Source organism: Balaenoptera musculus, chromosome X (assembly GCF_009873245.2).
Source record: "Balaenoptera musculus isolate JJ_BM4_2016_0621 chromosome X, mBalMus1.pri.v3, whole genome shotgun sequence".
Classification (NCBI taxonomy): domain Eukaryota; kingdom Metazoa; phylum Chordata; class Mammalia; order Artiodactyla; family Balaenopteridae; genus Balaenoptera; species Balaenoptera musculus.
The window spans coordinates 1,417,094-1,427,861 of NC_045806.1; the positions used below are offsets into that span (position 1 = coordinate 1,417,094).

Below are 10,768 nucleotides of genomic sequence, written 5' to 3' on the forward strand. Positions count from 1 at the left end.
CTGTGCAACCATCACTTCAATGTAATTCCGGAACATTTTCCTCACCTCAAAAAGAAACCTTCTACCGTATAGCTATTACCCCATATTCCTTCCTCTCCCCAGCTCCCGCTAATCTACGATTTGTCTCCATGGATTTGCCTGTTCTGGACGTTTCCTATAAATGGAATCACACACTGTGTCCTTCTGTGTCTGGCTTCTCTCTCTGAACATCATGTGTTCAAGGTCCCTCCACACTGTAGCCTGTGTCAGAGCTTCACTCCTTTTCATGGCTGAGTCATATTCCACTGTGTGGATGGACCCCGTTCTGTGTATCCAACCATCCCCTGATGGATGCTTGGGTTGTTCCCATCTTTTAGCGACTGTGAGTAGTGCAGCTGTGAACATTCAGGCACAGGTTTTCGTGTGGACACCTGTTTTCAGTTCTCTTGTATAAATACCGAGAGATGTTCAAATGGTAACATAGGTTCAACTCATATGTTGATACGTTAACTCACTTGTTTAACTTGTAGAGGAACCAGCTTCTACAGTAGCTTTAACAATCTCATTTAGTTCTGACTCCTTCAGCTTGGGGACTCCTGGAATCCCTCGTCTCCCCATTTACACCCCAATCCACGTGCACATAGAATGTTTAGTCCCTTTGCTGGGATATCTCTGGACTTAAACACCTCACCCTGGATGCTCAAACCCCAACCTGTCCAGAACGCCATGGGGCGACCCTTCCTCATCCCGTTTCCCCCAATCTGTGTCCTTATATTAAACCCCAGACGTTATGAAGACACCCAGGAAAACCTTGGTCTGCAGGAAAATGTCTTTTTTTTATTTTTCCAAAAGGCTCACAGCTTCTCTCTGGGAAGTTGACAATCCCAACTGCGTCCCTCTGTCAAGGTTCAGTATATTTCAGTGATAGAGACATTCTAGAAAGAGAGGAGATGCTCCCTAAAGCAACTCAGTCACAGTACCAACGCTGCAGGAAATCAGAGGTAGGGGAGAGAGGTTCAGTGCCACCAATGTCATTTGCATAAACGTGAGGAGGAAACGTATCCCATTTTCTACCTTCCTCCTGATTTCAGTTACTCTTGGCGAGAACACCGAGAATCGGAGCAAATAACATCCTAAACGTCACGATGCCATAGACTACACGCACGTGGTCCTGTCTGGATGGGACATCTGTCTGGTGGGGCACACGTGTCTAGTGGGGCACAGCAAGCCAAGCAAAATTATCAGCACCCAGCCCACACAGGCGGTTTGAACTTCCTATCTCTTCTGTGGCCACAGACAGTGCCCAAACTCAGCCCAGCCTTTTTCTCAAAGCATAATCCGGTTACAGGAGTTGGAACCAGGGCTCAGGCATGAATTCTACGGGGAAATGCTGTGTACGGAAAATGTCTTAATCACCTTCCACATCAGCCACAGCAGCAGCTCTCGTGAAAGCAGCCCCTCTATTTCCAAGAAGGAAAAAGGACATGTAGGACATCCGTGATGTTTTCAGGTTCAAGGTCATGTGACACTTTGCCAAGATGTGTGTGAGTGTATTTCTTTTTTCAGTTTAGAATTCAAGTGTAAAGGATTGAATGAATCCAGTCCTAGGTTCACAGAACTTCACCAACACTGGTCTCTGCAAAATCCCTCTCTGCTTTTCACTCTTTCCTTCCTTCCCTTCCTTCCTCCCTCCCTATTTCCCATCCCACCCCTAATACCCATGCCACGCCGTCCCCAGACCACATCCATCGTTCTTATCTTTGACACCCAAACTTTTCTTTCCAGGTCCTTATCCCTGGGCACTGTGTTGTGAACACTCAATCTTAATTCCTATTAATGGTCCAGGACCACAGCCTGCCTTCTTCCTCCATGCCTTCTACCTGCTGGAGACCCCTCCCCAATTTACATTCTGACCCCTACCCCCTCCACCAGACTTGTCAATAGCACCAAGGTTGAGAAACCCTGTTCTTGAGAAATCAGAATCTCAGTTGGTCCATCCACGGAAACCAGTAAAATTATGTTTGCCTCTGTGAAAACGTCTACCATTGTAACCCATGCTCCCTGTATCATTATGGGCAAAGGGGCTTTCAGTGGGCACCCAAGCTGCAAAGTCCCAGCTCTCACCCACCACCAAGGACTACTCACCTTTAATCTCAACAATAAGTCTCCCTGTTGTTTTAAAAAAAATCACAGCAACCTTCCAAGCTGCAGGCAGCTTCAACTGACTACCTTTCTTGCTTTGTTCTTGTCTGATGGAGAGGCATAGCCTATGGCTGTCGGCCACCAAAATGACCTTGTCACGCATCCTGAACGCCATGACAGATTGCAATTCTGCAGTTTCCGCAACAGTCAGCGTCATCCTAAAATGCGCCCAGGGCATCCGGGGAGCTCTGCAGTGAATTGCGGGCACCGATACTGCAAAATCACAGTCGGCTTGGACCCGTGCCTTCTCGTTGAGATGCATGACCGTCCTCCACCAGAATTCGAGGACCCTGTATGATTCGCTGAACCTCTGGACTGGTTTCCCGTACGCATTTCAAGTTTGAGAGGGCAGCCTACCCTCTCCAAGTCCTGCAGGACGCTTGACGGGTTTTCTGGACCCAGGTCCTCATCAGCGACCTTCACGACAAGGGTGACTCTCAGACTTGTCTCTGAGTACTCAAGTTGACATCTTCTCCTACTCCATCCAAAGTCCAGACCATGATTTGCAAAAGCTCCGGCGAACATGGGGTTGGCTGGCTGAGCACAGGCAGAGAGGTGGCAGTGAAGCTGGGAACGAGACAGCCATTCTGGAGCCCCTGCGTGCCCAGGGGCACCTCAAACAAGGTGATGCAGCTCTGTAGGAGATGCCCAAGCTCTCCTAGCCAAACTCCTCCTATTATGAAACTCACTCAAGATTACCATGTGGTCTTTAGGGATTTATGCTTTCTTTTAAGAATTAGATATTCAATTCAAATTTGAGACACTGATGATGATTCTACCTAACCACCTAAAGGAGGTTATTAGCCAGACAAAATGCACGCGGGAAAGGAGAAAAGAAGAAAGAACAGCGTACTTCCCAACTGCAATATGGGAGCAAAGACATGGGCGAAAACGTCAGGCATATGGTCAAACAGCAAAGCATCTACTCTGGATGAGACCCTGAATTGGCATCACCCAGCTGATAACACGCCCTACGGAGGGTGCAGGAGAGGACAGACGAGGAACCTCAGCATATCCTGTCACAGGACAGTGAGAGGCGAAGCATCACAGGACCCGCTCCATGGAAGCAAATCCCCGAACTGGCCAGACTGCCTCTGATAAGAGAGGTCGGGGAAGAAGAAGGGCAAACGAGGCCTTTTCCCCACATGATGTAAAGCCCAGACCTACAGTGATGGTGCAGATTAAACCCACAGGCAAATACGTGGGCACACACCACACACCTCAGGAAAGTAAGATGAAAGAAGACCTGAATAGACATTTTCCCAAAGAAGACAAACAGGCAGCCAGTAGGCACATGAAAGAATGCTCAACATCATTAATCATTAGAGAAATGCAAATCAAAACTACAATGAGATATCATCTCACACCGGTCAGAATGGCCATCATCAAAAAATCTAGAAACAATAAATGCTGGAGAGGGTGTGGAGGAAAGGGAACTCTCTTGCACTGTTGGTGGGAATGTAAATTGGTACAGCCACTATGGAGAACGGTATGGAGGTTCCTTAAAAAACTACAAATAGAACTACCATACGATCCAGCAATCCCACTACTGGGCATATACCCTGAGAAAACCATAGTTCAAAAAGAGTCATGTACCAAAATGTTCATTGCAGCTCTATTTACAATAGCCAGGACATGGAAGCAACCTAAATGTCCATCGACAGATGAATGGATAAAGAAGATGTGGCACATATATACAATGGGATATTACTCAGCCATAAAAAGAAATGAAATGGAGGTATTTGTAAGGAGATGGATGGAGTTAGAGTCTGTCATACAGAGTGAAGTAAGTCAGAAAGAGAAAAACAAATACAGTATGCTAACACATATATACGGAATCTAAGGAAAAAAAAAAAAAGGCCATGAAGAACCTAGTGGCAAGACGGGAATAAAGACACAGACCTACTAGAGAATGGACTTGAGGATATGGGGAGGGGGTGGGGTGAGATGTGACAGGGTGAGAGAGTGTCATGGACATATATACACTACCAAATGTAAAATAGATAGCTAGTGGGAAGCAGCCGCATAGCAGAGGGAGATCAGCTCGGTGCTTTGTGACCACCTAGAGGGGTGGGATGGGGAGGGTGGGAGGGAGGGAGATGCAAGAGGGAAGAGATATGGGAACATATTGTATATGTATAACTGATTAACTTTGTTATAAAGCAGAAGCTAACACACCATTGTAAGGCAATTATACTTCAATAAAGATGTTTTTAAAAAAAAAAAAAAAAAAAACTACAATGAGATCAAAATTGAAATCAAATGAAATCAAAACTATACCTCGCACCAGTCAGAACGGCCATCATCAAAAAGGCAAGTAATAACAAGTATTGCCGAGGATGTAAAGAAAAGAGAACCTTTGTGCGCTGGTCGTGGGAATGTAAATTGGTGCAGCCACTATGGAGAACAGTATGGAGGCCCCCTCAAAAAATTAAGCATAAAACTACCATAGGATCCAGCAATTCCACTCTTGGGTATATACCCAAAGAAAACAAAAACACTAATTTGAAAAGACATATGCATTCCCATGTTCATAGCAGCACTACTTACAGTAGTCAAGACATGGAAGCAACCTAAGTGTCCATCAACAGATGAATGGATAAAGAAGATGTGACATATATAGAGAGTGGAATATTACTCAGCCATAAAAAAGGAAAATTTGCCATTTGTAGCAACATGAATGGACTTGAAGGGTATTAAGCTAAATAAAATAAATTAGACAGAGAAAGACAAATACTGTATGATATCACTTATATGTGGAAACTAAAAAATACAACAAACTAGTGAATATAACAAAAAAGAAGCAGACTCACAGATATAGAGAACAAACTAGTGGTTCCCAGTGGGGAGAGGGAAGGGGAGAGCGGATTAAGAGGTACAGACTACTACGTACAAAATAAATAAGCTACAAGGATATATTGTACAGCACAGGGAATATAGCCAACATTTCATAACAACTTTTTTTTTTTTGGCTGCGTTGGGTCTTTATTGCTGCGCACAGGCTTTCTCTAGTTGCGGCGAGCGGGGGCTACTCTTTGTTGAGGTGCTTCTCACTGCGGTGGCTTCTCTTGTTGTGGAGCATGGGCTCCAGGCTCACGGGCTTCAGTAGTTGTGGCGCACGGGCTCAGTACTTGTGGCTCGCGGGCTCTAGAGCGCAGGCTCAGTAGTTGAGGCACACGGGCTTAGTTGCTCCGTGGCATGTGGGATCTTCCCGGACCAGGTTTGAACCCATGTCCCCTGCATTGGCAGGCGGATTCTTAACCACTGCGCCACCAGGGAAGCCCTCATAATAACTTTGAATGGAGTGTAATCTATAAAAGTATTGAATCACTATGTTGTACACCTGAAACAAATATAACATTGTAAATCAACTATACTTCATTTTTTTTTTAACTCCATCAGCACTGTTACTGAAGGCTGCCATAGAGGTCCCTGGAGAAAACCCCAAAATAAAACACATCACCAAATTCACGGACGCACCCAGTGCCTTGCGGTGCAGGCAAATTAAAAAGGTGACATGATCAGCCTGAAGCAAGTAAACACTGCTTTGCTGAAAGGACTGTTGGATATTTTTCTGTGGTATGAAAAAGCAAAAACCCAATGAAAAGACCAAAACTCATGGAACCCAAGGACAGAACGATGGTCAGAAGCTGACATAACCAGTCTCCAAGAGGATGGCCTCCCAGGGAGGGTCTCTTTCTGGTACCTGTGGAGGGGACCGTGGGTTTTATGCTTGCTCACCATGATGAGTACTGGAAATCACTGTTCATCAGATCAGCGCTCTCAAGGTGGGACCACACAGCCTGGGGTGGGGTTGGGGTAGGATCCATGAGGTCCAAACTATTTTCATAATCGTACAGAAATGCTTCTGCCCTCTTCACTGTGTTGATGTTTACACTGATGGTGCAGAAGTTACCCTGGGGAAAACTGCTCCTCAGCCTGAGTCAAGGTCGTGGCCCCAACTGTATTGGCCGCCATCGTATCCTTCACCCCCGGCACTACTACAGCAAAAACAATGCCAGTTTCACTTAAAAATGTCCTTGATGGAGCAGTAAAGATGATGAATTTTGTTGTTTTTGACTTTTGGGTATATAGATTTTTTTTTTCCCCCAACAAGGTGGAAAAAACTTTTTTTCACTGAACTAGAGTTGATTTACAATGTTGTGTTAGTTTCAGGTGTACAGCAAAGCGATTCAGTTAGATAGATAGATAGATATACTGTTTCAGATTCTTTTCCCTTATAGGTTATTACAAAATATTGAGTAGAGTTCCCTGTGCTCTACAGTAGGTCCTTGTTGTTCATCTATTTTATATATAGTAGTGTGTATCTGCTAATCTCAAACTCCTAATTTATCCCTCCCCACCGCCTTTCCCCTTTGGTAACCGTAAGTTTGTTTTCTATGTCTGTGGGTCTACTTCTGTCTTGTATTTAAGTTCATTTGTATCATTTTTTTAATTTTCCACATACAACTGATGTCATTGATATTTATCTTTCTCTGTCTAGCTTACTTCACTTAGTCTGATCATCTCAAGGTCCATCCATGTTGCCCCAAATGGCGTGATTTCATTCTTGTTTATGGCTGAGTCGTATTCCATTGCATAGAGTATATATATTTTTAACATCCTATGTGACAAGAGGGGAAGTATACACAAAGCACGTCTACCCTGCGCTGAAGCGTGCTGGCTGGCTGGCACGGTAAGTGAGAGCTGCCTCTCTGAACACCAGTTTTGCCTGAAAGAACAAGTGATAGAGTAACTACGGCTATTCCACGTGGGGGATTTGGCAGACAGTTTCTTGAAAATGAACAAAGTGAGCGCATCACTTTAAGGACAACAAATGACAGTATTTATTGCCAAGGACAAAATTTGAGCCTTAACAAGAAAATTAGAATTGTGGAAAACTTTTATCTGCTATCGTCAGCTTGAATGTTTCCCAATACATAAAGCCTTCTCTGATGAGATTAGCGGTTATACTAACAAATGTGATTTGGGGGGATACTGTATAATTTTATGTGTCCACATTGAGAAGACCTCCATAATTCCGTGAACGTACGTTTTTCCAAAGGACCAATGAGCAAATGGTCCACTCCAAATACTAACCTAGAACAACTGATTTCAATTTAGCGGAGTAAGAAAATTTTGTTGATAATGACCCCAGATGCCATACTGTGATTCGCCATTATTAAATGACCCCTTGTTGGTTTGGGGGAATAATATCAAAGAAAATCCACAGTTGTCTGGAAAAGCTATCAAAACAGTTCTCCATTTTCCAGAGACATGTCTGTGTGAGGTTGGATTTTCCTCGAGGAAAACAACGTATTGCAACAGACTGAATGCAGGGGTCGATAGGAGAATCCAGCTGTCTTCCTCTGAAGCACACACATTTGCAAAAACATAAGACACCTGCAAAAAATGTAAGACAATGCCACTTTCCTTCCTGCGTTTGTTTGCTTGTTTTGCTTTCACGGAAAACATGTCATTTATGCTAACATGGTGTGTGTGTGTGTGTGTGTGTGTGTATGTGTGTGTGTGTGCGTGTGTGCGCTGTGATATTAGACCACGTGCACCAGCCTCCAAAGACTGTACCCTCCTAGGAGACCCACCCAGACGCACATTTTCCCTCCACACTGTCACTTACACCCCTTCAAAATGAGGACAGAAAGACCTGGGCTCTGTTGCAGGATTAACCTGCAAGCTAACCCTCTGGACAAACTCCTTTTGAACCCAGGAGCAAGGACCCTGCTTTAGCCAAAGGGAGGGCAATGAGTTACAGCAGAAGGGGTTTGTGACAGAAGAGAGAATAAGTCATTGACTTCACGCCCCTTGTGTACACGGAATTATCTTCCCCAGCTGCCCTCTGCCTGTGAATGTGACACGTGGTATGACCCCCTTTCTCCACTACACATCACAGCCACCTCCGATGACGCGCGTGCCACACACACGCGTGACTGTCGCATGGATCTCCATTGTTATTTCTTGACACCGAGTCAAGGACTCCGGACCAGTAACACAGAATCTGGTGTTTCCCCCTACCTGGCCCTCCTCCGGAGGTCTTCTAGTTCTTCCAGAATATTCCGGAATATTCTTGAATATTCTGGAATATTCTTTCAGAATATTCTGAGGCCCTCCAAGGAGCCCTACGTTTATAGACCACCATCCCCAACCACCACAGAACCCCTCTGTCTGTGGAGAAGTCCACACAAAATAACCCAATGCGCTACAAATAAAACCGTGTGCATAGGCTGGCTCATGGAGATGGCAACCCCGGGAAGCACAGCACTTTCCTGGCGCACAAATCTAGAGCGCCTTCTGGGCGCCTGCTGCCCTGGGCTGCGGGCTCTCCGTGGACTCCCCCTTGAACACACAGAGGGGTGCTGCAAGTCGGGCCGGGGCCTCTTCTGCAGAGTCGAGAGCTCCGGGGTGCAGATAAGGGAGGGACCATGCTGGGCGGGGGGCTCTTTTGTGGACGTGAGAGGCTCAGGGGTGCTGATGCTGGGACCATGTCTGTCTGGAAGGGACACACTAAGTCCATGCTTTCTCCCGATGCCCAGGTGTCTCTGCCCACTCCTCCTGCCCTCCCCCACCACACGGGTCATGGGGAGGGGGCCCCCGGTCCGTCACCTCGGCCAGGAGCTCCACGAAAGCAGAGACCACGTGGCTGCCCCGCACAGGGCAGGTGTGGTTTGAGGGCTGAGAAAGCCTTTCCTCTCCATGTGGGACACAGATCCACCAAACGGGCGCTATGACCTTCTCCTTCACCCCCAGTGCATTTCTCACGAATGGAAGGTGCTCGGCCCTGCCCCAGTGATCACAGCCAACGGCAGGCCTCACGGCTGAACACGCCAAACCCGTCCATCTACCTGGCATCGTTAAAGATTCCAGATTCCATGGGGCAACTCCCCTTTACAAAGCCACTACTTGTTGGGTTTGGAAGAGCGTCAAAGATTGTCCACAACTATATGAAAGAGCTATGAAAATACTCCTCCCTTTTTTCCCACTACATGCTTGGGTGAGGCTGGACTTTCTTAAACAGAAAGAAATATTGTAAGAGGAGGAACGCAGAAGCAGATGGGGAAAAGCCCAGCTGGGAAGCCGCACACTGGAGACACGGCCTCTGGCTTCTATGTCTAGACAGAAGGTTCTAAAGGTCTAACGTTTTTGCCAACGTCTTACAGTTTTGCCAACGTCTTACAGTTTTGCAAACGTCTTACAGTTTTGCAAATGTCTTACAGTTTTGCAAACGTCTTACAGTTTTGCCAACGTCTTACAGTTTTGCCAACGTCTTACAGTTTTGCCAACGTCTTACAGTTTTGCAAACGTCTTACAGTTTTGCCAAGGTATGGTTCAAGAGGAAGACAGCCCGATTCTCCTATCGACTTCTACATTCCATCTGTTGCCATATGTTTTTTCTGTTAAAGAAAATCCAACCTCACGCAGACATGTCATTGGAAAGCAGAGGAGTGTTTTGATAGCTTTTCCAGACAATTGTGGATTATCTTTGATAGTGTCCCCCCAAACCAACAAGGGGTCTTTTCATAATGGCTATTTGCAATATGGCACCTGGAATCATCAATAGAATGATGACTCTTATTCTCTCAAATCTGGATTAACTGGTACAGTTAGTGTGCAGAATGGATCACTTGCCCACGTATGAAAAAAGAAACAAACGGCATCCCAGAGGGAAAAGCAGTAGACCTTACAGGAGACCACACATAGTCAATATGCCAGGTTCTGTCTTATTTTGTTTCGGATGCCACATCCCTTGGACATGTACTTCCTTCATCCTAAGAGCTGGTCCCCATTACACATCCGGGATAGGCAACCTTCCATCCTCCACACTTTAGGGAACCCTGAGGGCTACAAAGCTCTGAGGATGGACCCAGGATTTCCCCAAACTGGGTGAAAATGGACAAATCCCAACATGCATGATCCTTAACCCAATGTGGTTCAAGGAATCACGAGCTCCCAGGACTGTAGACCGTTCCAAGGGCTCAGTCCTGAGGTGGGAAGCAGGTGGATCCTGGTGGTCTGGTGCTCTGCGAATAGTTGTTACCCTACCGCCCACACCTGAGATGAATGCTGGGGTCCCGTGACAGCCCTCCCCTCCCCCAGCATACACCCTGCACCGGGATCTCTTCCCCCACCGCCGGGCTTGTTATCACAGGCCATATTCTACCCCCTCAGAACCCGCAGGCGCATCTATTGCTATTGCTGACCATAGAGCAGAAAGTACCAGTTCTGAAACATGGTTAAGATAATGCTCTACAATTGCACTTCTACATCCCATGAGGAGATTACCATGACTATCAACATAGGACGGGGATGTGGGGTTTAATCAAGAGATCCCAGGGGTCTCTGCCTGCATCCTGGGTCGTTTTTACATCTGATGTTCTCCATCCTTTATACCACTTGGCAAAGTGCAGAGGGACGCAAAGTGAAACTCAGCCCCCAAAGAGTTGACTCTGGAGCTTTAGAGAAGAAGCCCATGACCCACTTCTGGTCCAAATGGGGCCATTTCACAAACACCCAGACTCTGCCCAGGCTTTGGATAAAGGCAACCCAGGAGGGAATGGCGGGGCTCACCTCA

At 46.3% G+C, this 10,768-nt stretch overlaps 1 protein-coding gene across 1 annotated transcript in view; it reads right to left on the minus strand.

Moving 5' to 3' along the window:
• The window catches only part of DHRSX (dehydrogenase/reductase X-linked), a 194,560-nt gene that overhangs the window by 100,459 nt on the left and 83,333 nt on the right, over positions 1 to 10,768 (minus strand). The window lies entirely within an intron of this gene.